Source organism: Cydia splendana, chromosome 12 (assembly GCF_910591565.1).
Source record: "Cydia splendana chromosome 12, ilCydSple1.2, whole genome shotgun sequence".
Classification (NCBI taxonomy): Eukaryota; Metazoa; Arthropoda; class Insecta; order Lepidoptera; family Tortricidae; genus Cydia; species Cydia splendana.
The window spans coordinates 15,306,745-15,334,040 of NC_085971.1; the positions used below are offsets into that span (position 1 = coordinate 15,306,745).

The 27,296-nt window shown below is 41.1% G+C and overlaps 1 long non-coding RNA gene across 1 annotated transcript; it reads right to left on the reverse strand.

Annotated features, from left to right (window-relative positions):
* Nucleotides 1–4,423: 4,423 nt before the first annotated feature.
* LOC134795604 (uncharacterized) lies at nucleotides 4,424–6,594 on the reverse strand. Its single transcript, XR_010144830.1, has 2 exons — nucleotides 4,655–6,594; nucleotides 4,424–4,620 (listed from the first exon to the last, which is right to left on the reverse strand). It is a non-coding gene; the product is annotated as an uncharacterized LOC134795604 (long non-coding RNA).
* Between the last annotated feature and the right edge of the window lie 20,702 nt (nucleotides 6,595–27,296).

Below are 27,296 nucleotides of genomic sequence, written 5' to 3' on the forward strand. Positions count from 1 at the left end.
TCTGGCATAACCAATTATTTAAATTAGCCCTTTGCCCTTAGCTTTTTGAGCAAAAGCCACAAACCCAAAGTATCTAAAGCACCGGAAACTTATCTACGGATAGTATTCGTCTTTGAAGTATATGTACATTTTCCATACCTACGCTGATGGCTTTGCTTTGTACCGAAATTATGAGGTAGGTATCCTTATATGCGTCGAAGTCTAGTCAAAGGTCCCACTTCGCTTACCATAAGGGTGAGATTTTGTATCTTTATACGAATAACCTGTCAAACTGTCCTTATGACAAGCGACAAACCGGGCCTTTTTGTTTTGAAACGACACAACATATGTTGAAAGAAGGAACGACAAATTAAGCTTTAAACTCTAAGTGACGTTTAATAAGTATGTAGGAAATAATTGATATATTAAATTAAAACATCTTGTTCTCTTGATATCCTTCCCTGCCTTTCTGTTATTTTTTAATAAATTATGATAAAATTTTATAGCCTATTCAACTCGTCTCTAAGAGAGTGTGCTGTGGCTTCACCGCTTCAGTACTTAATATCTTTTTCCTCGTTTACAGAAAAGTAGCCATATGATGAGCAGTGGGCACGTCACTGGGACCTGCTCAAATAGACCCCCTACATTTCAACCCCTTTTTATTATAGCACCTAATGAAGTATAATAATAGACTTAATCTGAAGGTGTAATTGCGGTTCGCGGGTCTGGTAACTAAGAAATATTACGGCGGTGACTCTAGTTTATGTAAAAGGGTCAGATTAGAAACAGCCACACGGTACCCTTAATTAATCTCATTAGAATAAATGAGGAAAAAGTGGGATTTAAGCACGGCAGTCCATATCATGAGAACGAATAGTTTTGGTCTTTTTCAGTAAGTATGTGCAGGGATCCCTGGACCCCTAACTATTCGACAAGCGACGTTTGCCGTATCGTTTTGATCTACCGTTGATGTGGGAGATAAGTTCTCGAATACGTACACATGTAAAAATTTGACATTAGCAATCCACAGTTAGGTGACAACCAAACCAAACCGAACCACCCCGAATTCAGAATTGGGTTTTGGTTGTACCAAATGATATTATCCACAGTGGATCGAATCAACACTTGATAGAATCAACATGCAATGAAATCAACTATTGATTTGACGGGAATACGAAATCTGACAGTTGTTTGTACATGTCGAATTTGGCCCCTGTTCTTCAAATTGTAGCCTCACATGGGATTTAATTTCAACACGAAACCACAATCCAAATGCTATCAACGTTGCTTCAAATAAGTTCATCCATTTAGATCGGGTTCCATTATCCGAGCGAATCCAATCCCGGCTGCAGTGTCGATAACGCCCACATCAGTTGGGGAAAATGCACTTTTATCCTCAACATAGAACTAGCGGGACTTTTTGTAGACCAATTTTTGGTTTTAAATGACCTGCCAATCCTTGGGCCTCAATGGCAGAAATTCCTATTTCTATCGGGGGTCATTTTCGTGGCCATAATATAGCGTGTTTTCTTGTTATTTTGTGTGTCTCTTTTACCCCATGAGTTTGCTACGTAATATAATACCAGCATGGCATTAGTCATCATAAAGTTTTGCTTGTTCGTTCCCAAATTCACATATATACTCAGATGCAGCCCCATCTGGAAACATCCCCATCTTATCGAGCCTTTAGATTCCGTACTCAAAACTACTCTCTCATCAATCCTTAACATCCACCTCGATAACCGCGCCTGGACTCAGGCCTCCCTGCCAATCCGTCATGGCGGCCTGGGCATACGCCAAGTGGTCAGTGTGGCCCTCCCTGCGTTTTTGGCCTCTTTCCATAGTACACAGAACCTTGCGGCTAAGATTTTTTGCCCAGCTGCTGGAAACGAGTGCACCACCACTCTGAATGAGGCCCAAGACGTCTGGCTGCAGTCCTGCCCAGGCAGCCCGCTTCCAGTTTCCCTTAAATCACAAAAACAGTGGGACGAGCCGCTCTGCCGATCAACCTTAAAAGAACTCACGGACTCTGCTCAGAGTTCAGCAGAGCGCGCTCGTCTGCTGGCAGTGGCGGAACCGGAAGCTGGTTACTGGCTTCACGCATTACCATCAGCCAATATTGGCACCCTGCTCGACAAGACGACCCTCACTCTTGCCACCTGCTTACGACTGGGCACCAAAACTAACGAGCCCCACCGCTGCCGCTGTGGCACCATGGTAGACGATCTGGGTCACCACGGCTTGTCTTGCCAGAGGAGCGCCGGCCGTATCTCCCGCCACGCATCCTTGAATGATGTCATCCGTAGGGCGCTTGCTTCCGTCAGCGTGCCGGCCATACTTGAGCCGAACGGTATCGCACGCGACGACGGCAAGCGGCCCGACGGGATGTCACTCATTCCGTGGAAGCTGGGGAGGACGCTTGTGTGGGACGCCACCTGCGTTGACACGCTCGCGCCGTCCCACCGACAGGCGACCTCCGTCAAGGCGGGGGCTGCGGCCACAACAGCGGAACTAAACAAGCGGCGCAAATATGGTGTCCTCGGCGAGGGCTACATATTTGCACCGTTCGGAGTCGAAACTCTGGGTCCGTGGGGGCCCAGTGCGAAGTCTTTATATAAAGAAATTTCCGAGCGCCTTATAGATGCGTCTGGTGACCAGAGGGCTGGCTGCTACTTCGGCCAGAGACTAAGTCTGGCCATCCAACGAGGTAACGCTGCCAGCCTACTGGGCACCATAACTCATGACAGCGACCTAGGGAGCATTTTTTATTTATAAGTTTATTTATAAGTTCATTTATAAGTCTATTTATATGATTATTTTAAGTTTTATATTCCATGTAGTTTAGTTTTATTACTGTTTAGTTTGTATTTTTTGTCTCAATAAAGTCCCCACAATCATCATATAATACCTATGTCTCTTCTATGGATATAGAAAGTCAAATCAATCACAAACCACAAATCTTTAAACCGGGCACTGATATGACCCATACCTATTCCACATTCAAACAGAATGCTGCATTCCTGATTGCAACGAAAAGTCGGTGGTTCCGGTTACTCCAACATTTATGTAGAAATCGACTTCAAAATGTTTGCATAATATTCGCCAATTAAAATACCTAGTAGAAAGTAAATTCAAGACCCTTATCAAATTCCAAAAAAGTAAATTGGAGACCATTATCATATTCCAAGTACTGCTAGTTTAGAAGCATGCAAGGTCGTGTAATGAGCGAGTCAAGCGCTCGCACGTCGCGACCCAGTTCCGTCGCAATGCAGGTCGTGTGCTCACAGCTCATGGCCTAGGTTACACGGGCAGTGTAGTACAGAGCTGAATTAGGACGAGTTAAGTTGTGTGAAGCAGGTTTACACACTCGCACTGCGAGCGGTCCGACATAGTAAAATATCCCGCGGATGCAAGATGCAACATTAGTATGTAGGTATATGTTTAGATTGTACAGGGGGTACAGTTTCCCTCAAAGCTAAATTAGGATGGGTTACAGTGTATGCAGGTGGATTCAAAGGTTTATTGAAGGTACAAGATAAATTTGATTACAAAAGGATCCTTTTCCAGAGGTGTAGGTTAACGTACCTACTGCACTAATTTTTGTTTGTAAGTAGTTAGATACCTGGTCTACCTTATTATTACTTACTTATACTGCTTGTTTTTAAGTTTTTAATCATTATATTTATTATAATTTAAGATTATTTAACCTTCTGTCTGTTTATTACCTTTGCACAGCTAAGCTACAAAACCAGCTTTTATGAGCATAAGCTCTGGGCATGGATATCTTAGGTCACATTATTTTTCAAAGTCCTTCTCCTGGGTGCAAAGAGTAGTAGCCTCAGGCGAAATCCCTCGCCGACTGAGCCGCTGGCACAGCTTTTGTCTCGCCAAATTCCTTCGCCTCATCAAATATTTGCTCGCCAGTAGAATCCGAATGGGTTAATTTGGAAGGTTCGTACTCCGAATGGTTCCCATACTCGACGTTAGGCATCGTCAACGGGCAAATGCGGGCCCGTATGAGACCTGGATCTAGCCTAACTAGGCACTCGACAGAGCTTTGAGCACTAACGTCGTTACCTAATTGGGCATACGGGGATTAAAGTGCCAAGCCCATCACTTCACATTGACGGTTGAGGTTGAAAATTCACAAAATCTAGTTTAAGTATTTTAATTTATATTGAACATAAAAAAACATGTCACCAAACCTTCATCACACTGTATTAAATTCTTAACCCTCTGAGTTGATATTGTATGATAATTTGTATTCTCGATTATTAGAACTTGATATTTACTTATGTTATATTATAAAGCCAGCTTTATATAAGCTACGTCGGAAGCGGTTAATTAATAATTTATGCTAATTTAGGATTCTAAGGACGTAAGGAGAAGGATTTAAAAGGGTAAAGTATAGGTATAGGTAGGGTCGGCAAAGTAAAAATACGTGTTAACTGTTCAACGTTCTGTATTCAAGTGAATCAAGAATAATGATTATGAACGAATGACAGATTGAGTGAATGAGTGAATGAATGTATTTATACAATGAATGAACAAATGGAAGGTAGACTTGGATTTTTGTAATATACCAACAGTCCCCCTCAAAAATTCAAGTATTTTATACATTTAATATACACTCTAATCAAACTATTTTTAATCAAAATTAAGAGTATTGTTATACAAGCTCAACATTGCATTTTAATCATTTTATATTGTTAGTTTATACAATCATGTTACATTTATATTATGCAATTATAATAGAATCAAATTAAATTCAATTTTACTCTTAATTCATGAAACTTTGTCATTGGAATCGCCTTCGTGAACATATCTGCTAGTTGGTTTCCTGTGGAAATATGTTCTAGCATTATTACATTGTTGTTTATTTGTTCACGGGTAAAATGATATTTTATATCAATATGCTTTGACTTTTTGTGATTTGTGGGATTATTAGCAATGCTAATGCAACTATTGTTGTCTTCATAAATAAGTATAGGCTTAGTTACTTTTATGTATACACTAATAAGTAACGATTTTATCCATATAGCCTCTTTTACAGCTTCAAATAGACCCATATATTCGGCTTCTGTTGAGGAAACGGCCACTGTATTTTGTTTACGTGTGCACCACGAAATTGTACAATTATCGAACATTTGAAATAAATATCCTGTTGTACTTTTTCTATCAGTTTCATCGCCTCCCCAATCAGAGTCCGCATAACCAGTCATTAGCTGTTTATAATCACATTTATGATAAGTCAATTTAAGATTTAAAGTTCCCTTCACATATCTTAAAAGATGCTTTAAACATTTCCATAACTCCTCATTGCCTTTACTTTGAAATCTGCTTAGAATATTAACAGCCGCGCACAAATCAGGACGCGTGCAAAGCATTGCGTACATTAGGCAACCTATGACTTGTCTACTGGGTGCATTGTATTGTACATCACTATTCAATGCGTCATAGTTTAATTTATTTGGGAAAGGTGATTTTGAGGGATTGCAATCACTCATGGAAAATTTGTTTAAAACATTTTGTAGATATGTTGATTGGTCCAAAGTTATTTTATCTTTGGTTCTTTCAATTCGTATGCCAAGGAACAATTTTATATCATTTAAATCGGTCATCCCAAATTGTTTCATTAGACAGTTCTTAAGTTGTTGCATTGTTTGTACACTTTTAGTTACTATTAATAAATCATCAACGTATAAAACTATATACACATTCAAATCAATCGAATTTTTATTCAATATGTACAAACATGGGTCAACTTTCGAGCTTTCGAAACCCATGCCCTTAATCGCCTGATCGAAACGTTCGTACCAGCATCGTGAAGACTGTTTTAAGCCATAGAGTGTTTTATTTAATTTACACACTTGATTAGACTTAGAAGAAATACCCTCTGGCACCTGCATATAAATGTCCTCCTTTAAAATGCCGTTCAGAAATGCAGTCTTCACGTCCATATGATGGACAAGTAAATCATTTTGATTCGCGAACGCTAAAATCATTCTAAACGTAGTAATCCGCGCAACTGGGGCAAACGTTTCGTCATAGTCTTCTAAATACTGTTGACTAAAACCTCGCGCTACTAATCGGGCCTTGTATCGTATCGGTTCACCTAACTCGTTATTTTTAATAGTAAAAACCCATTTGCTACTTACAATATTTACACCACTAGGTTTATCCACAAGACACCAAGTTTGATTGCTACGTAATGAATCAATTTCACTTTTTATTGCACTTAACCACTCATTTGTATCTGGCCGATTGAAAATATCATTGAAATGCACCGGTAATGGTAACTGTTGTTTAGAACAAAGCGATAAAACTGCTAAATCTGGGTCATTCATTAATTCATAATTTTTAGGGGGTAGATTACGAATTCTATCGCTGCGTCGTAAACAACTGTGTTCGGTGTCGAGTGACTTGTTGCTAACGTCACTTTGTAACTGTTCATTGTTGTCATTTAGCGACTTGTTATTTACGTCACTTTGTGTATTGCCTATCAACTCCACCGAATTATTAGGCTTGTTGATTTTGGCGGGAATTTCATTATTGCTGCATATTGGCTTGATCAACTCCACCGACTCATTGTTCGGCTTGCTGATTTTATTAGGAATGTCATCGCTGCATATTGGTCTAGATTCACCAAAATTTGACTCGTCAAACAATACATCTCTGGCAATTAAAAACTGATTATTTTCAGTATTAAATAATTTATAACCATTAGGCACATAACCAATTAAAATTGATTTAAATGATTTTTCGTCAAATTTGGTCTTTCTAGTTTTATTATGAACATATGCAGTGGAACCGAATACCCTCAAGTGACTTATTTTCGGTTTTACACCATGCCACATTTCGTACGGGGTTTTGCCAATTAGCGCTTTAGTGGGTAGCCTGTTTATTAAATAGGTTGATGTTAACACGGCTTCACCCCAAAACTCTTTACCCAATTTCGCACTTGCAACCATGATTCTAGCCATTTCGGTTAACGTACGATTCATGCGTTCGGATACTGCATTTTGGACAGGTGTGTAGGGCACAGTTAAATGATACGTTATTCCCTTGTTTACACAATAATCTTTGAACTCATTTGACAGATACTCTCGGCCATTATCGCAGTATAAATTAACTACCTTACAATTAAATAGATTTTCACTTTTAGCAACATAATCTTGAAAACATTTTAAGACTTCAGATTTCGAATGCAATAAGTAGGTAACTGTGTAATGAGTATAATCATCGATAAAATTTACAAAATAATTTTTATCGTCAACTGTAGTGGGAGTTATAGGGCCGCATACATCACTGTGAACTATAAATAAGGGCCTGTTGTTTGTGCGTTCTGGTTTTGACTTTGCAAAAGGCAGTCGAGATTGTTTACCTTGAATGCATGGCTCACACAACTCGTCGGTAGGTGGAATTATTTTATCAATTACAGAATAATCATCAATCATATTTTTAAGACCGATGAACTTCTGTTTATGGATATGACCAAGCCTTTTATGCCATAAATTGTATAAGTTTGAATTTCTGTTTACATTTACACTCAACGCCTTTTGCAAATTAATAGCAAGTGTTATCTTAGACAGGTTATTACAAGTTATGCCAGACATAATACACTTATTATTTTGATAAATACGAACGCCTACTTTATTAAAAACAATTTCCATACCTGCTTTTTGCATTCGACTTACTGACATTAAATTATCGGCAGCCTCCGTCGAATATAAAACATCCTCGAGGGAACCTTGTATTCCCATGTCAGTGGTAACATCAATGCGACCTCGTCCTATTGACTGTATGAATGCTCCAGACTTAGCTATATTTATTTTCAGGGGTGAGGTAAATTCAGTATAAGTTGAGAAAAGGTCCGGTGTGTTTACAATGTGGTCCGTGGCTCCAGAATCTAAAAGAAAAATAATTTCATTACTGTTATGATTAGGTTTTGAAGACTTACATTGCGAGAACATAAAAGCGAAACTGTCCTCATTGTTTTGTTCCGGTACGGCAGCGTGGGCGATGTTTTGCTGCGGCTGCTGCGCGCTGCTGCTGCCGCCACTGCTGTTTCCTTGTGATTTCTTGAAGTAACGGCAATCTTGCTTGAAGTGATTACGTCGTCCACAAAAGTCACAATACATTCTAGATATATGATGCGATGAATTTCTAGGTTGTGGATTTGTCTTGAACTGATGATTGTAATTAGGTTTCTTCTTTTTGTAATCGGGGACGTAGCTCGATGTGTGATCCATGTGTCTCTTCCTTTTGTGAAATGGGATGTGTGTTGAGAATTTGTCACTTGCCACATGAAGTACTTTTAATCCAGTGACCGTCTCGTTCTTGATTTTTACTTCTTGATCCAAAAGGCGCGTTTTAACAAATGATAGGTTTAAACTATCTTCGGCGAGCGTCTCCAAAGCAGTAATAACGCCATCGTAAGCAGCAGGTAGCGTAAGTAATAAATGAGATATTTTATCCATTTCCTCGAGTTTGGCGCCAGCGGAAATCAATTCAGTGATTAAGCTATCGAAATTTGTGAAGTGCTGGATCAGATTCACGTCAGGTTGCAATTTTAAATTTAATAACTCCTTACGTAACGCCAACTGTGTAGCCAAGCTTCGCCGTTCATATATTTTATCGAGATTGTCAATAACGGTTTTTGCGGAATCCGTGTCTTGGGCGAAATTTAAAAATGCGTCACCCAAATATTCCACAATTGTACCTTTAGCGATGAGATTCTTTCGCGTCCACACGGCGTCAGGGTTTTCGGGAACTGGTACTTCGATAACGGACGATACTTGAAGTTCAGCTAAAAGTGATTTGATTCGAAACTTCCACGTGCTATAACGGTCGCCATTAAACGGTTGAATATTTCTTTTTGCTCGTTGATCCATTGTTACGTATTTATATTAGAACGTAATTTTAAAACGGAATTTTAACAACCACGTGGCCTGGGCCCATAACCTATAGGTATAGGTAGGGTCGGCAAAGTAAAAATACGTGTTAACTGTTCAACGTTCTGTATTCAAGTGAATCAAGAATAATGATTATGAACGAATGACAGATTGAGTGAATGAGTGAATGAATGTATTTATACAATGAATGAACAAATGGAAGGTAGACTTGGATTTTTGTAATATACCAACAGATTTAATGACATGGCTGCTAGCAGCATTAGTCCGAATTAGTTAAAATGCTCTATCCCTTTCTTACAAATCCATCAGTCAAAATGACAGATAAAGACAAACGATTCATAGCTAATTCAGGCTTTTAGGTAATGCGTAATAACACCATAAGTACATAGTGGCCATTTTTAGCATTTTTTACAGCCGATAGACCATTCACAAAAACAATTTCCTTTATCGGTAACGACGGTAATCGTACGACAAAGGATACATCGCAGGTGCGGATGAAATGACCCCTAGTGACTTGTATGTTTTCGTGTCGGGGTTTCAAAGGGGTTTAAAGGTATTAGCGGCGGTTTTTCGCGACGTATCGTGTCGCAGGTATACGCATACTCGCACGATGGGGAGCCCTGCGAAGGGGTGACAAAGCATATTAATACTGAAGGTAGAGAAGTAACACAAATATTTTATTAGTTAAAAAAATCTGCATCGTGATTTGCGTAATTTTATTTGCAACAAACATTTTCCAACAGTATACTACAACAAACATTTTCCAACAGTATTACAACAAACATTTTCCAACAGTATTACAACAAACATTTTCCAACAGTATTACAACAAACATTTTTCAAAAGAAATGTATAACTACCTTAACAAGCAGGCAAACCCATAAAAGGCACAAAGATTTTTCTAAGATAGGTAAGTAACTATACGACCTTCAAGAAAAGAGTGCACTCCCATCTTAAAGGCCGGTAAAGCACTTGCAAACCGTCTGGCATGGCAGGTATAAAACGTTTATATGATATTGACGACTTTCAAATCACAAAGTATTTAATTTTTATTAATGTTTTATTAGTTTTATTTAAATCGTACTCTTGACTTTATTTAGTGTTATATAGGTACTTTTACGTTTTTATCTTCCGTATAAGTATCTAATATCTATAAGGGCAAATTATTTTCCTTATTTAATTAATGTTTTATTTTGTTTTAGTTAAATGGACATTGTATTTCATGAATTTCTTTAATGTTATGCTTCTACTGTATGTTTCAAACACAGTTGACATTCACTGATTTAAACTTTCACGATTATTAAACATTATCAAACTACACAACGGGAGTCTTCTCCGAGACCACGGGGACAACGCCGTCCTCGAAACGTCGGAGGTAAATCTTAAAACTTAAATACGCGATTAAGTCCCTTAAATGTTTATGAATAAATATCTTGTATCTTGTCCATGGGCAACGGTAAATGCTTACCATCATGCGATTCGGCTGCTCGTTTACCTCCTATATCATAAAAAAGGCAGGTCATCATCATCATCATATCAGCCAAAGGACGTCCACTGCTGGACATAGGCCTCCCCCAAAGAGTGCCACAATGACCGGTCTTGCGCCACCCGCATCCAGCGGACTCCTGCGACCTTAACCAGGTCGTCAGTCCACCTTGTGGGGGGTCTACCCACGCTGCGCCTTCCGGTACGTGGTCGCCACTCGAAAACCTTTCCGCCCCAACGGCCATCGGTTCTACGGGCAATAAAAAAGGCAGGTAAAGCTTCATCAATATCCACTTTTCTAGATACACTACGATAGAAGGGTTGCCTGGGGGTCAGTGCACGCTAATCCGGACTGGGAAAGTCCACTGCGTCACGGGACTCACGGGCTGATTAAACTCGCCCGGAAATGGACGGGAAGTGCAAATTACGAGTCAAATGCAATACTGTTATATCCGGTCTAGACTTCACACGCTAGTAGAGTTAATAGTGAAGAAACGAGAAACGATGTAAACAATGTCCTAATAAACAAATATGCAATACTCGCACAGGCACGCTTGGGTTTTTTGACCTAAAAATAGTGACATTTAACCAAACAAAGCAATTAAATAATAATTTAAATAGCAATATTATTTCCCAGCATCTTTAAAATTGTTTGGACAATCGTGTTTTGATGCTCAATTTTATATTTTTGGTACTTATCCACTTTTATAGACCAAGCAATTTAACTGTCACTCTTACAATTATCAGCAATTATTAAACTACCCTAACCTACAAATTATAGGTATTAGTCGTAGGTATGTACGATTCAATTTATTGAATACATTAAAATGTTTTTCATTCAACGTTAACAAATCGGTAAAACTTGCCATTTTCTCTAAAGTAAAATTAGATTAAAGTACGCGGTGTTCAAACCAGCTACGTTTCTTCTAAATCCTGTTACTTATTTATCACCAAGATTCTCAAGACACATCTCCAGTCACTGAGGGATTCCGCCAACCTCAAATTAGAATAATCACCCGATAACTTACTAAAAAGCGCACCTTTCTTAATGCTTTGTTTAAATGTGAAGTTTATTTTCATATAGATAAGGTTGCTTCTCTAAGTGTATCATTTGTGAAAATACGAGGTTTTCAATGTTAACAAATTAGTAACGCGATTATACCACGGCGCGGCGCGGCCAATTTAACACAATTAGGTACTCTGGCGATACTCCGCCAGAGAACTTTATACTTTCAGTCTTTGACTCATTATTTATAAAGCTTGGACGTACTTTTTATTGAGTCAGGGGCTTAATTGTTTTATTTTTAGAGAACGGAAAAGACACAAATAATAAGTCAGTAATAGGCAAAATGTAGTCTGTCAAGGCAAAAATAAATAAAAACAGCATAGACAAAAGGGTTACCAAAATTATATAGGTAACAAGACGTGCAGGCTTACACTATCTATATCTATTGAATAGATGATCTAAGTGCCACCTAAGTAGTACTTACCTGTATAGCGACAGTAAACAAAAAGACACCAGTCTCGTGACGCTCGTCCCCCGTGAAACATTATTCATTCGACAGTATTGCATTACACCATCCCTCGCCGAAGGGACAATGTACTTGGCTATATTTAAAATGTCCCGTACCTAATTCTATCAACTACCCCCGGTAGATGCGGTGTAAATGTTGATTAATTATGATAACGTCCCAAAAGTCCCAAAACGAACAGTTTTAATTATGCTTTTAGTACAGGTACATATTTTAAAAAGAGAGCGTAATAGAGTTGAGTTACTAGTACAAAAGTATAGATGGGTAGGTACTTAGATCAAGAGAGGCTTCACTCTGTATACTTTTGGGTGTAACTCACGAGTACTTGCATATACATATACAATTATTATACACATAAAATGCACTGAAAGAGTCCTTAACTAAAAATACTAATTAAAAGTCACCTTTAACACTTCCTCGGAATATAAATATACAATTTGTACAGGAGGCCACAATTCGCACGCACATACTGGTAGCTAAATGTAGTATTGTCATTTAGAGTTAGACCAAGAAAAGTCTGCAGCGATTTTGACAGCCCACGCAGTGCAAGTGTTATTTATACTTCATCATTTCATAGAAGTTTGATGTTTAAAATAACACTTCCACTGCGTGGGCTATCAAAATTGCTGCAGACTTTTCTTGGTCTAACTCTAGTTACCTATCAGTAGTATGAGAAATAATTGGCCTATTAAATTATTTTAATACTAGTTTAGTAAATTTAGGATACGTACTTTTAAACCATGCCTCAAAGTAAAATACTGTTCCAACAAAAAACCTCGTACAAAAGGCTGCGTCATAAATGTAAGGGCTGCTATCTAATCGTCCAGAACGTTTCGTAATGCGGGCCCCTATTGGTCAATGGAATGGTCCCGAATAGTGTTGAGTACCTATACGGTGGATTTAGAGAGAATTGAAACCCCTGGGGGTTACAAGCAATTCAAGCCTTTTGTGTCGTAAAAGGACTCACGGAAAACCGATACGTATATTTTTCTTTGACTAGATTCCATATAGACTTTATAATAATCTTTAATAGAAAAAAACCGACTTCTAAAACAGTTTGTAATGCCATGTAAATGGCTGGTATTTAACTGATCACAAGATATAGTATAATTAATCCACTTCGTCGCCTTTTTCTGGTAGCATTTCATTTCTGTAAGGACCAATCTGTACGCATATACATACAATCAAAAAAATAATTTTCAAAATCGGTCCAGGAATGACGGAGATATGACGTAACAAACATTAAAAAAAAACACAACCGAATTGATAACCTCCTCCTTTTGAGAGTTGGAAGTCGGTTAAAAAATACGATAATGATAAATGTTCCGAAAATAAAGAAAATCTATGATTTATGATCAGCGAATAGAAAAACAGAATAGAAAAGCGAATAGAAGAACCCGATTCAGGGCTATAACCGCCAAAATCGAAGTTCGCAAATTGCGGGCATCTTTCTCTGTCACTCTTATTACGCCTTCATTGTAGTAAAAGAGAAAGATCCCCGCAATTTGCGAATTTCAGTTTTCGCGGTAGGCCCCCAGATTTAAAAAAAATTACGGTTTTGTTTTGATACGACCTTGAAGATCGCTCACGCTTAATTGGGTGCGTAAACGCAACTGTCACTATCGCACTAGTGGGAAAGAGTGATAGAGAGAGATGACTACGGAGTGTTAACGATTGGCACGTTGGCTACGCGCCCTGAGTGCGTAGCCAACGTGCAATCGTTTACGCTCCGCAGCGAACGAAACGCAACTGCCACTGTCGCACTAGTGGGGAAGAGTGATAGAGTGAGATGACTACGGAGCGAACGCACTCAGGGCGCGTAGCCAACGTGCAATCGTTTACGCTCCGCAGCGAACGAAACGCAATTACTATACGACACGCCTCTAAGACATTAACAATAAGATCGTGTAAATATATGTACATATGTTTGAAACGTTGGCTTGAAGATGTTTTGTGAACTCTTACTCGTGTAAGCTCTCTCAGGAGTTTCGTAAGCTCTATTTCACTGTGGTGTTCCTAGATTGTAAAATATATTAAATATATTTATACAGCCTTGAATAAATTCAACAAATTGGTACATAATAACGCAACTTTCAAACGAACTTCAAGTACAAATGGCGGACTTAACGCCTAAAGGCATTCTCTGCCAGTCAACTATCAGGCTAAACAGAAACAGTAGTAGGTGCAGGCATTGAACAAAAAAAAAGTTGTGTGTTTTAAAAGTTTCTGGGATCTTGATAGTTGAGTTTGGCCTTTCAGACAATACATAAAGCCACGATATTCTCATAATGCAGCTCTCTAGGAATAATCGCAGCACTTATTGTACTCCTAAAACTATTTTTAGGGTTCCGTACCCAAAGGGTAAAACGGGACCCTATTACTAAGACTTCGCTGTCCGTCCGTCCGTCCGTCCGTCCGTCCGTCCGTCCGTCTGTCACCAGGCTGTATCTCACGAACCGTGATAGCTAGACAGTTGAAATTTTCACAGATGATGTATTTCTGTTGCCGCTATAACAACAAATACTAAAAACAGAATAAAATAAAGATTTAAATGGGGCTCCCATACAACAAACGTGATTTTTGACCAAAGTTAAGCAACGTCGGGAGTGGTCAGTACTTGGATGGGTGACCGTTTTTTTTTTTGCTTTTTTTTCTTTTTTTTTGCATTATGGTACGGAACCCTTCGTGCGCGAGTCCGACTCGCACTTGCCCGGTTTTTTTTCTAAATTTCGATAGATATATAATAGGTTTAAATCATTATGTAATAGGTTTCTAAATACTTTTCCAATCCTGCCCTATCCTAACCGTAATAACATTTTTTTATGAATCAATAACGCAACGCAACTTGAAATCATTATCATAAAAGATGTAATAGAAGAGACCGGAAACGTGAGCGTTCCCGGCTCTTGATAGGTAATATGTAAATAGAAACATGTTACTTCGGTACAAATAGAGGAACAACTGTGGGACGGGTTGCACTAACTTAAGTCAGAACAAAAAGTCCACTGTATTAAAAGCGCTAATTTATACAAAAAAACGCGCACACAATCAAGATTCAAGAACCGTCGCATCATTGCTTGTATTAAGATTGTTTTTTAAGGATGACTCACGTTAAACCACGTGATCAAATGGCAAACACCACGTGATCACCGATCAGCCGTCATAGAAAATAAATGGTACGGCTCGGGTACGGCCCGGTCTAGCGTGAGACATCCCTTACTCGGGATGACTCACGCATCTACATCTACATCCATTATTATTTTTTTAATATTCAAGCGGACACGAAGATACCTATATGGTAGAACGCTTGGAAAATGATAAAATGTCGACCTCCAGTTTCTTTGCGACCCTGCAACTGTGCTACGACGACGTAGCACGCTAATCCTGCAGTCCGTAGCTGCGGTTAAACTGTGAAGCGCTTCTTCGGCTATGGAGGCCAAGCGAGAAAGAGCAAGATATAAAAAATTCAGATAAAATCCATAACCTGTTATTACAATCAGGAGACGCCTCATGATCGATGATAAAAGTTTTAGGTATATCGTTGAATTAAAGTTTTGTTAAGAACGAATTATACTTTTATAGAAAAGTGTTGATTGTGTGTACGCATAATAGTAATTAAATAGTTACATATGATAGCTAGTGCCGGCTACACTCTGTATCTTTAGGTATTTAAATAAAAGTAAACAAACTATTTGTACATTTTCGGGTAGTTATAACATTTATTGGTTAACCAACCAAATACAAAACCGCCTGGACCAGTCACTGAACGACCTAACTTTAACCTACATTATTTGATCGTGTAATGTTTTCATCTACCCTCAACTGGCTTAACGAGCCATTTGAGGGTAGATTTTGTTTACTTTTATTTAAAGACCTAAAGATACAGAGTATAGCCAGTGGCAGGGCCGTCTTAATCTATGCTGGGGCCTTAGTAAATAATTATATTACTTAGCTATATTTTAAATATCGTAAGCCGTAAAGGTACATCATAGCTGCTGCATTGAAAAAACACCCTATCACCTGTACTAATGTATTTACACCTATGATGACGAAATAAAATTATTGATTGATTGATTATTGGGCACATAAGAATTTGGGGCCCTTATGGAATGTAAAGAAAGCGAATTAAACTAACATTTTTCTACTATGATCTTCTATTTATTATGGGTGATAAAATATACCGTTACTGTCTGTCCTTTGGGCCCCCTGAGGATGGGGGCCCTGGGCACGGACCCCGTGTGCCCTTATGGTAAAGACGGTACTGGCTAGTGGATGCTCTGTGTTTTGTTCTGTGGCCGAGCCCGGGAAGGATTACGGACAAGGGTGGAGGGTTCCGCGATTCGAACGACTCATGAAACTTAAAACGCGCTTGAATTTGAATTTGCCGAGAGAAGCGGGGAAATGCAAATGGAGACGTAGTGGCGGTCTGTTTTAAAATTCTGCAACAGAGTAATAAGTTGTATTTACAATTAAATAGGAATGTACTCATAAGTACCCAAAATGCTGGGCTAAAAAGGGCCAACAGATTACCAGTTCGCCGGACGTTATCAGCTTGTCAGTTGTTCGGAACTGTCACCTTTCGGTTTTAACTAACATGTGAGGAGTTATGTTTTGTGCATGTCTCTAATAAATAATATACACAACTTGCTACGTACTGTGTGAGCGAGATTTCCGCTGCACCTATTTAATTTAATTAGTACCTACTTTTTAAGTTATAGCTTTAATTTATAAATAATATTTAGCATGTAATTATTATTGTAATGTAATGGGTTCATACCTAAATAAATAACATTTTTATTTATTTTTTATTTATTTATTTATTTAATAATGTAAGCATATAAATAGGTAACGCTTTTCTGAATAAATATCAGTATTTACGCAATACTCGTGTTGTTTACTTGCTGCCCTACTTCCCGCTCCACATGGCGATCCTGCCAGGATCCACAGCCACCAGGCAGGATCCTGCCAGGGTGCCGCTCCACAGACAGGCTGATATCGTCCGGCGAACTGGTAATCTGTGGGCCCCTTTAAAGACTAGCGTAAGAACTTATACTTATACATATAATATGATACTGTATGCTATACCTATTACTTATTCATAAGTACTTGTTGCTAGGCCTACATGAATAAAGTATATTTGAATTTTGGTCAATACGTAAGTGTGTCTGCCCTTCTCTTCACATTGGGGCTGTTTATACATTGATTAGTGTTTATTGCGAGTTCATACATTTGGCAGTAAACATAAGTAGCAAACACTAACCAATAATATGTAAACAGGCCCCAATATGAAGGCAAGGCACACTTACCCGTATTGACCTTATTATATTATAGTTATGCTGTGAGTGTTAGCCGAGCGCCTCGCCTCGACTGTCCGCTCATTAAATATTGGGGACCACATACAATACATATACAACGATATGGCAAAAGAAGCAAAAAAAAAGAAGCAAAAACTGTTATTACTATGGAAACTCAGACTCTACTACAAGAAAGAAAAATATTATACACAAAGGTACGAACAAAAGAAGTGAAAAAAGAAATAACGAGAATAAGCAAGCAAATAAATAGAAACATCCTACAAGAGAAAAGGGAACATAGGAAAAACACATTCAGAAGACACCTAGAAAAAGCAGGAGCCATAAATAGAGCTTTTAAAGAACTAAACACGTCATCAAAATGGGCAACCAACCTGACAGACAGGGACGGGCGAACCATTTCTAGACGTCCTGAAATTTTAAAAGAAGCAACGAGTTTCTATCAACAACTCTACTCTACAAGCGAATCTTCGACCCTAGACAATATTATGAACAATCAAGCATACAACGAAGAAACCATCCCAGAAATAATTACAACAGAGATTGTATCCAGTATCAAATCACAAAAAAACAACAAAGCCACCGGGGATGACAACGTAACAAACGAACTGCTGAAATCCATCGTAGAACCCCTACAACGCCCACTGCAAGTATTTTTTAACAATGTGATAGAACAAGAAACGACACCGCAGCAATGGTCAAAATCAATTACCACCCTACTACATAAAAAAGGCGATAGGACCAATTTAAACAATTATAGACCTATTAGCCTAATGTCGAACATGTATAAAACATTCTCTAAAATAATACTCAAACGAATAGAGAGGCTTCTGGATGAAAACCAACCGCCTGAACAGGCAGGTTTTCGAAAAACATTTTCAACTATCGACCACATACACGTAGTAGCACAGTTAATAGAAAAATCAAAAGAATACAGAAGGACTCTATACATTGGTTTTATAGACTTTACCAAAGCTTTTGACTCTTTAGAACATAGTGCAATATGGAACGCACTACTACAGCAAGGGATTAACACAAAGTATGTCAAAATTATACATAGCATCTACACTAAATGCATCACCCAAATACGACTAGAGAAAGAAGGACTCGAATTCCCAGTTAAGAAAGGCGTGAGGCAAGGAGACCCGCTCTCACCAAAACTATTCTCCGCGGTACTCGAAATGATATTCAGAAACATCAACTGGGAAAACGAGGGCATAAAAATAGATGGTGTAAGTTTAAGTCACCTCAGATTTGCGGACGACATTGCAGTGTTCGCTGAGAATCCCAAACATCTCGAAAACATGCTAAACGATCTCGCAAGAGAAAGTAAAAAGGTTGGATTAACATTGAACGCGTCGAAAACGAAAATCATAACAAATGGCGCAGAACATCCTATATCCCTTCGGGTGGCAGCACCTCCGGTTGAACGGTAGGACAAATGGCGCGGCCATTTTTTTTAATATGCCTCGGCGTGGCAGAGGCCGCGAGAAGGTTCGGTTATGTTGATGTTTCTGAATATTCAGAAACATCAACTGGGAAAACGAGGGCATAAAAATAGATGGTGTAAGTTTAAGTCACCTCAGATTTGCGGACGACATTGCGAAACATCAACTGGGAAAACGAGGGCATAAAAATAGATGGTGTAAGTTTAAGTCACCTCAGATTTGCGGACGACATTGCAGTGTTCGCTGAGAATCCCAAACATCTCGAAAACATGCTAAACGATCTCGCAAGAGAAAGTAAAAAGGTTGGATTAACATTGAACGCGTCGAAAACGAAAATCATAACAAATGGCGCAGAACATCCTATATTAGTAAACGAAGAAATAATCGAATATGTTAAAGAATACATCTACTTAGGTCAATCCATCTCTTTCGAAGACCTAACAGAAAAAGAAATAAACAGAAGAATAGCCATATCCTGGAAAAAATACTGGAGTCTCAAAGAGATAATGAAAAACAAGGAGATTAAAACAAAACTAAAAAGTAAGCTTTACGACACAGTGATACTGCCCTGCATCACCTATGGATGCCAAACATGGTCTCTACGTAAACAGGACGAAACAAAATTGGCTATTCATCAAAGGAAAATGGAACGTAGCATGCTAGGCATCAAGCTTTCTGACCGAGTGAACAACCAAACCTTAAGGCAGAGGTCAAAAGTTACAGATGTAGTTAAGCGAATCAGAAGTTTGAAATGGCAATGGGCTGGACACGTGTGCAGGATGGACACGAACAGATGGGCCAGGAGAGTAACTGACTGGCAACCGAGAGGCAGCAAAAGAAAAAACTGCAGACCTCTAAAACGCTGGGAAGATATAATGCGTAAAATAGGTGGTCCTACTTGGAGAAGACTGGCTAGGGACAGAGAAGAGTGGAGGAGACTGGGGGAGGCCTACGCCGCAGAGGCGACTTCCATAAATACGTATTAACTAAAAATAATTATTAAGATTGACATGAAATGCATGAAATCATATGACAATATTGACAGTTTATTTACTATGAAATCACTTTGTGGAGTGTAGACTGTAGCTTTTCGTGATGGGGGTTCGTTGGGAGAAGCGTAGAAACTCGCCGCTGGAACGCGCTGGCCGCTGTGCTGTCTCGAAGTCCGCTATACCTCCATTTACCGGTATATGTGTTGTGTGAAATGAAAACACATATATTTTATTTATTCACTTGGAGAGTGTTCAGGCTGGTATGAGTGAAGCTCTCTTGATGTCTCTGATATCTCTGAATAAGCCACGAAACGGCTCTGCCTTATATAGTAAAACACAAGGCCGTTTGGTACCTTCTTCAACTAGTGGGTGTATCATGCAGAGTCAGTAATGTATATTTTTGCCAATCTCGTTAATTATAAGCACGTATGAAAGGAGCACGAATCCTAGACTTATAAATAGGTACAATATTAAGCACGTATGAAAGGAGCATGAATCCTAGACTTATAACTAGATATAAAACATTCCACGCAATTCATTTGACATAATATACGAGCACAAAGTAAAACATGATATACAAAAGTAAAAATAGTAACCTAAACGTAGAGACTAATTAAACACATACATGAACCCTAATAGCTATTTACGACAGTCTCCCCCACGTGTGTCAACACCGTCTTCATGCGCGGAGTAAATGGGGATAAGTCTAGAAACTGGGCGGCGGACGTCACCTGCGCGTGTGCGAACAATGGCCACTCTCACATGACCATCTGGGCCAGGAAATAGCTGGGCGATTACGCCTCTGGGCCACGTTCCTCGTGGCATGGAGCTATCCGCAATGATGACTACGTCACCTTCATGCAGTTTTCTCACGTTTTGGTGAGCACCGGGCCTGGGGAGGAGGCTGGGTCGGTATTCCCGCTGCCAGCGCCTCCAAAATTGGTCGGCTAGCGTTTGCGCTGTTTTCCACGAAGAGAGCGACATAATTGCGTCTGTGAAGACACCCAGTGGCGACATGGCACTTGATCGACCGATAAGAAAGTGATTCGGCGTCAGGGCTTCGATGTCTAAATCTGGATTCACTGGTGTCAGCGGTCTGGAATTGACTATGTGCTCTGATTCTAGCAGTAAAGTATGTAGAACTTCTTCGTGGGGTGCTCTTTCTTTCAACTCGTTGATGACGATCGCGTGGTTGCCGTGATTGTAGAGTGCATGAAAATGCTGTACTAATAACTTGACGAAATCTTCTTTCGCATGTAAAACAGGCATGTGCGTGTTTTTATCGATTCTAGCATTTAGTACGATGATTCCGTTTTTGTCAAGTTGTACAGCGATTTTGTATAGCGGAGATTTCTTCAGGAGTGGCCGCCCAGTTTCCAGAAGCTTGATTTCCTTCGGAAATGCAGCATGTTGACTCCGTCGGATTAGTAATATCTCTGCTAAATCTAAATGCCCCTTATTTATCTCTATGTCTGTTTTCTTAGCGAACAATGCGGCTTTGAAAACCTCGGCGGCAACCAGAATACTAGCGGTGGCGCGAACTAATCGTACGTTATTAATAATGAACGATCGCCACGCGGGTGCGAGTGAGACGGGTATAGGCGAGTCCCAATCGATCCCTGTCCACCAAACGAAACGTAACGTATCGCGATCTTGCTCAATTATTTCGATCTGTAAAGACTCTAACAGGTCGGGGCCAGCCAACAGCGCGCTGTTAAACGAACGTCTGTAAGCTGTGGCTGCCGTGTCCCAAACTAATCGCGTTTTCCCGCTTTGCGGCTGAAAAGTTGGGAAGTGCGCCAGAGGCCACGTCCGGGGTGCCTCGGGGGGCGGCGGCGAGTCCATTTTCTCCGCGTAACCTTTGTCGAGCAAGTTGTTCATATGCTTTGCATATTCGGCTTTAAGTTTCGCATCGCGGTCTAGCTTTCGTTCTAGACTGTACAGCCGTTTCAATGCTTGCGCTCGGTTATCGGGGAGTTTCTCGTCATCTGACCGCCAAAGTAAGCCCGAGCGATACCTTTGCTCCCCCGGTATCTTCTCGCAGGTGGCTTCTAACAAATCTAGCGCACGTTGGCCGGGGTCGGCCCGAGGTACCTTCTGCGAAACGCCTAATGATTCTGTCTCAGAATGTCGTTTCGCAAGTTGTAAGGCCTCGTCTTCCGCGGTATTAGGCTTTGCGTGCCCAACAAATTGTACCGCAGGTGCGATGCTGTCCGCAGTTTCGTGTATCGTCAAAGCCATTGCCTCGCCTTCGTCAAATAGCGCGAGGGTTTGGACGGTACCTAACGGTTCCGACACCTCTTCAGGAATGACTTTGAGACACGTCTGCGGCAGCCTAACATTGAGTACTGCAGGTGCCGCCGGGACACTATTACCGTTCGCGGATGCGGCCGCGCTTAATCCGTGTAATAGTTTATTATGTCCGGCTTCGCACTGACTCATGCCACACGCGACATATTTACATTTAAAACGCGTACGGTGTCTCGCGCTTAAACATCTATAGCACAATCTAGTACCCTTCACCAAGTCCCATCGCTCAGATATAGTCGCGGCTAGAAATTTCGAACACTCGCTAACTTTGTGTTCTTTGCCGTTCTTACATATGGCGCACGCATCGCGCGAGACCGAGACAGACGATATCTCCCGCTGGGGCTTAGCTCCGGTTGACGCTGGCTTTCTTAAATTACCATCGCGGCGCTTTACTTGAGCTATAGTTGATTTACTAGTACGCGATCTATTTCCCGTATCACGTGTGTATGATTCGCGGGAATCTGACTCCGAATCCGAACTATAGTCGCGAAGGGACGCGGGGGCGCGGGACCCAGCGAGAGCGTGGCTCGATCGACTGGGCTTGCGCACAGAGGAAACCGCGTTTCGTTCATTTCGCGATCTATCATACGTATCACGGTAGAACGCGGGGTCGCGAGACCTAGAGAGAGCTTGGCTCGATCTTCTGGGTTCGCGCGCAGAGGAAACCGCGCTCACTGCATTCCGTGATTCGTTAGACGTATCACGCGTGTACGTTTTGTGACAATCTGACTCCGAATCAGAACTAACGTCGCGAGAGTACGCGGGGGCGCCGGACCCAGCGAGAGCGTTGCTCAATCGACTGGGTTCGCGCACAGCGTTTACCGCGTTTCGCGATCTATTAGACGTATCACGCGTGTACGTTTCGTGGTAATCTGACTCCGAATCCGAACTAACGTCGCGAGAGTACGCGGGGGCGCCGGACCCAGCGAGAGCGTTGCTCAATCGACTGGGTTCGCGCACAGCGTTTACCGCGTTTCGCGATCTATTAGACGTATCACGGTAGAACGCGGGGGGACGAGACCCAGAGAGAGCTTGGCTCGATCTTCTCGGTTCGTGCACAAAGGAAACCGCATTCACTGCATTCCGTGATCGGTTAGACGGCTTATGTCGGTTTACGCGCTTGGCCGCAGTGCTAATTTCGTTAAGAAACTCTGAAATTGCTACTAACCCGGGTGATTCTACGTTAGACTGCCTGTATTTGGCCCATTCATAGCGCACTATCAGATTTAATTTATCCACGATTTTATTCACGAGCTCAGGCGCGTGCAAGTATTTCTCTTGACGCAAGGATCTAATGGTGGCGACGGCATTCGCTACATGCGCGGCGAATGAGGCTATATTCGAATTGTCTTCGGATAAACGCGGCATGCGTTTAACATTATGAATTTCCGTAAGAACAATCTCCTCAGGGTCGCCGAACTGCCGTTCCAGCGCTTCCATTATCTCGTACGGATCCTGAACTGTGTACATTATTGATTTTACGGCCGTCCGAGCTTCGCCCTTAAGTGCGCGCCTAATCCGACTGACGTTATTGACGGCACTAAACATGGGCGACGTATCTTCGAACTCTGCCCTAAATGATATCCACTCGGTGATATCTCCGCCGAATGCAGGTAATTCCGGCGGTTTATGGTACATTGGCGCGTAGGTACCGTGCGGTACCTCTAAAACGCGCGGGGGCGGTCTGCTAGCCCGGTCGGCGGCTGCACGCGGCGGCGGCTGCGCGGTCTTTTTCGGCGGCGGGAATTTAACGTTTTCTTTCGCGACCTCGTGCTGTAACCTAGCTTGTCGTTCTACCCAACTTCTAGTACGTTCTTCGACGGTCGCGTCACTGCTGCCGACAGACTGCGCCTTCAGTGGCGCAACCTGCGGCCGCAAATTTGCAGTGACGGACCCTTTCTTAGAAGCTTCGACGGTCGCGTCACTGCCGCCGCGAGACTGCGCCTTCAATTGCGCAATCTGCAGCCGTAAATTGGCAGTGTCGGACTCGGTCTTAGCAACGACTAGACGGGCTTTATGAACCTCGAGCTCGGCCATTAGCACGGACAATTCATTGTCGCGTTCCCTAACCGATTTGCGATTCTTTAATTCGCGATTAGACGGCGCCCGCGACGGCGGCGGCGGCGCATCGGCGTCTTTATTCACTAGCGTATTCGACCTACTACGATTTACTACGGTGGCGTCTAACATCTCCGAGTGTACCGACTCGGTTCCACCGGTAGCATTCGGGTTGCCACTGGTGCCCATGCTCCACGTATTAGTCTCGTTGGACGTAGTCTTACCAGACGAGGGGGTAGGGGTATCCATGTTCGGTGCGGGCGCAGGTGGGCCCTTGGTGCGTGGTCGTAGGCTCCTTGCTTCCTTTTCGGACATCTTTCTGGCTGGAACCACTTCACTTAACACACGCGGGGGGTCCCTAACTTGACCTGCCTATGCCTATGACTGACCGTTGCCGTGCGCAACGTCAGTGCCCTAAGCGTGGATCCCTCGTGGCACTGAATCTCCCGCAATGGCAAAGTGCAATGCCTAGAACGTTCGAAAGCAGTGTGTGGGCATCAACCATGTGACACATGCAACGAAAGTTGCCAGGACACGTGAGCGGAGGTGGTCCTACGACGCTGCACGGTCCGTCCGGCAAGCCGGTAAATGGGTTACAGAAAGGTATAGGGTTTGGGTCTAAACCGAAGCGAACTTCTAGGCTCAGCGCGTCCTTTATTCTTTCTTGCCGTCTGAGTCAAGCAACGTTCGCTTAAAACTCAGCGCGTACTTGTTTCTTTCTTGCTGTCTGAGTTAAGCAATGTCGCTTGAAACTCAGCGCGTACGTTTTTCTATCTTGATGTCTGAGTTAAGCTATGTCGCTTGAAACTCAGCGCGTACGTTTTTCTATCTTCATCCGGCTTCAAAAGGACCAAACTGTGGAGTGTAGACTGTAGCTTTTCGTGATGGGGGTTCGTTGGGAGAAGCGTAGAAACTCGCCGCTGGAACGCGCTGGCCGCTGTGCTGTCTCGAAGTCCGCTATACCTCCATTTACCGGTATATGTGTTGTGTGAAATGAAAACACATATATTTGATTTATTCACTTGGAGAGTGTTCAGGCTGGTATGAGTGAAGCTCTCTTGATGTCTCTGATATCTCTGAATAAGCCACGAAACGGCTCTGCCTTATATAGTAAAACACAAGGCCGTTTGGTACCTTCTTCAACTAGTGGGTGTATCATGCAGAGTCAGTAATGTATATTTTTGCCAATCTCGTTAATTATAAGCACGTATGAAAGGAGCACGAATCCTAGACTTATAAATAGGTACAATATTAAGCACGTATGAAAGGAGCATGAATCCTAGACTTATAACTAGATATAAAACATTCCACGCAATTCATTTGACATAATATACGAGCACAAAGTAAAACACGATATACAAAAGTAAAAATAGTAACCTAAACGTAGAGACTAATTAAACACATACATGAACCCTAATAGCTATTTACGACACACTTAGTTATTATTGTAATGTTATTGAAAATTCATATTTATGGTAGAATAAAGGCTTTTTTATTTATTTTATTTTATTTATGGCAAACCTAGTTCACTCTACAATTGTACGTTGTACAAGTATGTACCGTAGCTACTAGTATATAAAATTGATAAAAACAACGTTAGTTTAAGTTTAAAGGATGACTCACGTTAGACCGGCCCGTGTCGGACCCGGAGCTTCCGGCGCATCGTTTTCTATGCAAAGCATCACGTGATCGCCTGTCATGTCATAGAAAAGTAAGCGCCGGAAGCTCCGGCCCGGACATGGCCCGGTCTACCGGTCTAACGTGAGTCGTCTTTAAGACAGTATTATAAAACATTAAGTATATCTATCTGAATTTATGCTGAGAATATTCCAGCTGTTAACGGCAATAAGTCAAGCACAAAGGACCTTAATGGTCCATCGCAGATAACAGCTCGAAGATAAACAGAAACGACAAAGAGGCTAATTCTGTTTTAAAAAATTGATATGGTTTTCATCTAATTTTGATACGACTTTCGCCGTTAACACCAATCTGTGTTACTAGAGTGTTTTCGCATAGTCCGATCCGGTATCGGATGCTCGGATAATTCTTGGAGAAACGCAGCTGCTAGAGATTAGCATCAATTCCTTCTTTTTTGGTTTAAGGTTATGTTTATTTTTTTTGTATTTCTATGTGTGTAAATTAGATTTTGAACAATAAACATTTAAACAATGAATAGATAAATTTATAAAAAGTTATTTTTTAGTGTCCAACATCCAATATCGGAACGGTCAATGTGAAAGCACGCTCAAGCGGCTTACGCTGATTGGTGCTAACAAAATGCAAACAAATCAGCAGTCGTCCCATATTTCTTCGTTTCGCTCGCACTTATTGGTGCGCGTTAGATGCCTGATGACAGGACTTATGGTCGCATCAAAACAAGGTGAAAAACGTATCAAATTGTCTTAACAGAATTGGCATCCAGCTCGGCGTAATACAAAAGAGACAAAGCCTTCAGATTGGGCCCGAAGAATGGAAGGTTTTGTTTTAGTAACAGCGAAATCGGTGCCCCGTAAAATGATAAGCGGTCGAGTATAACGTTATGATTATGACTGACTCGTTTGCGATAAAGAAGGGGAAAATTAAATTTTATTCCGTTAAATAAGGAAAACCTAAAAGCTGCGGTGGCCGAGTGGCTCGGGTGCGTAGCCAACGTGCAATCGTAAAGTTATATTAATGTACAATGCGTGGGTGCGTTGTAATTTAATGAGGAAGATAATGATGCAAAGAGGCCTCGCAACAAGTAAGAATTCATAATATTTATATCCTAAAAACCTCCCCCAAGTAAAAACTCTCTTTGCGTCTCCAGGTACTTTTTAAAAGACACATTTTTCACACGCTAACCCTTCCTAAATATATGATGAGCGGCGTAGTTTATCTGGGACGGGTCGCAAACGCATAAATTCGAATTTAAAAACAAAACAAACTTGACCGCTTTAAATTCATCCCTAAACCCACCGTGCTAAGATATAATTTCGATTGGAACTCTTTCGGATGTAGTGTTGTTTTAAATCTAAGAACTAGGGTTGTCTGTGATGCGGCAGGAGCAAACGTGCTTCTATAGAATGCAGTGGCATGCGCGTGTAACCACTACACGTGTATTACGTGTACGTTGTTGAACATGCTGTATACGGCGCCGGGCATGCATGTATTAATGTGGGCTAAACATAGTTCCAATACAATTATATACAGGGTGAAATTTAATTCACTGGCCAAATTGAAACACCCGAAAGAACTCGAAAAAATATTAAACACGTGTTTTTTCTTTT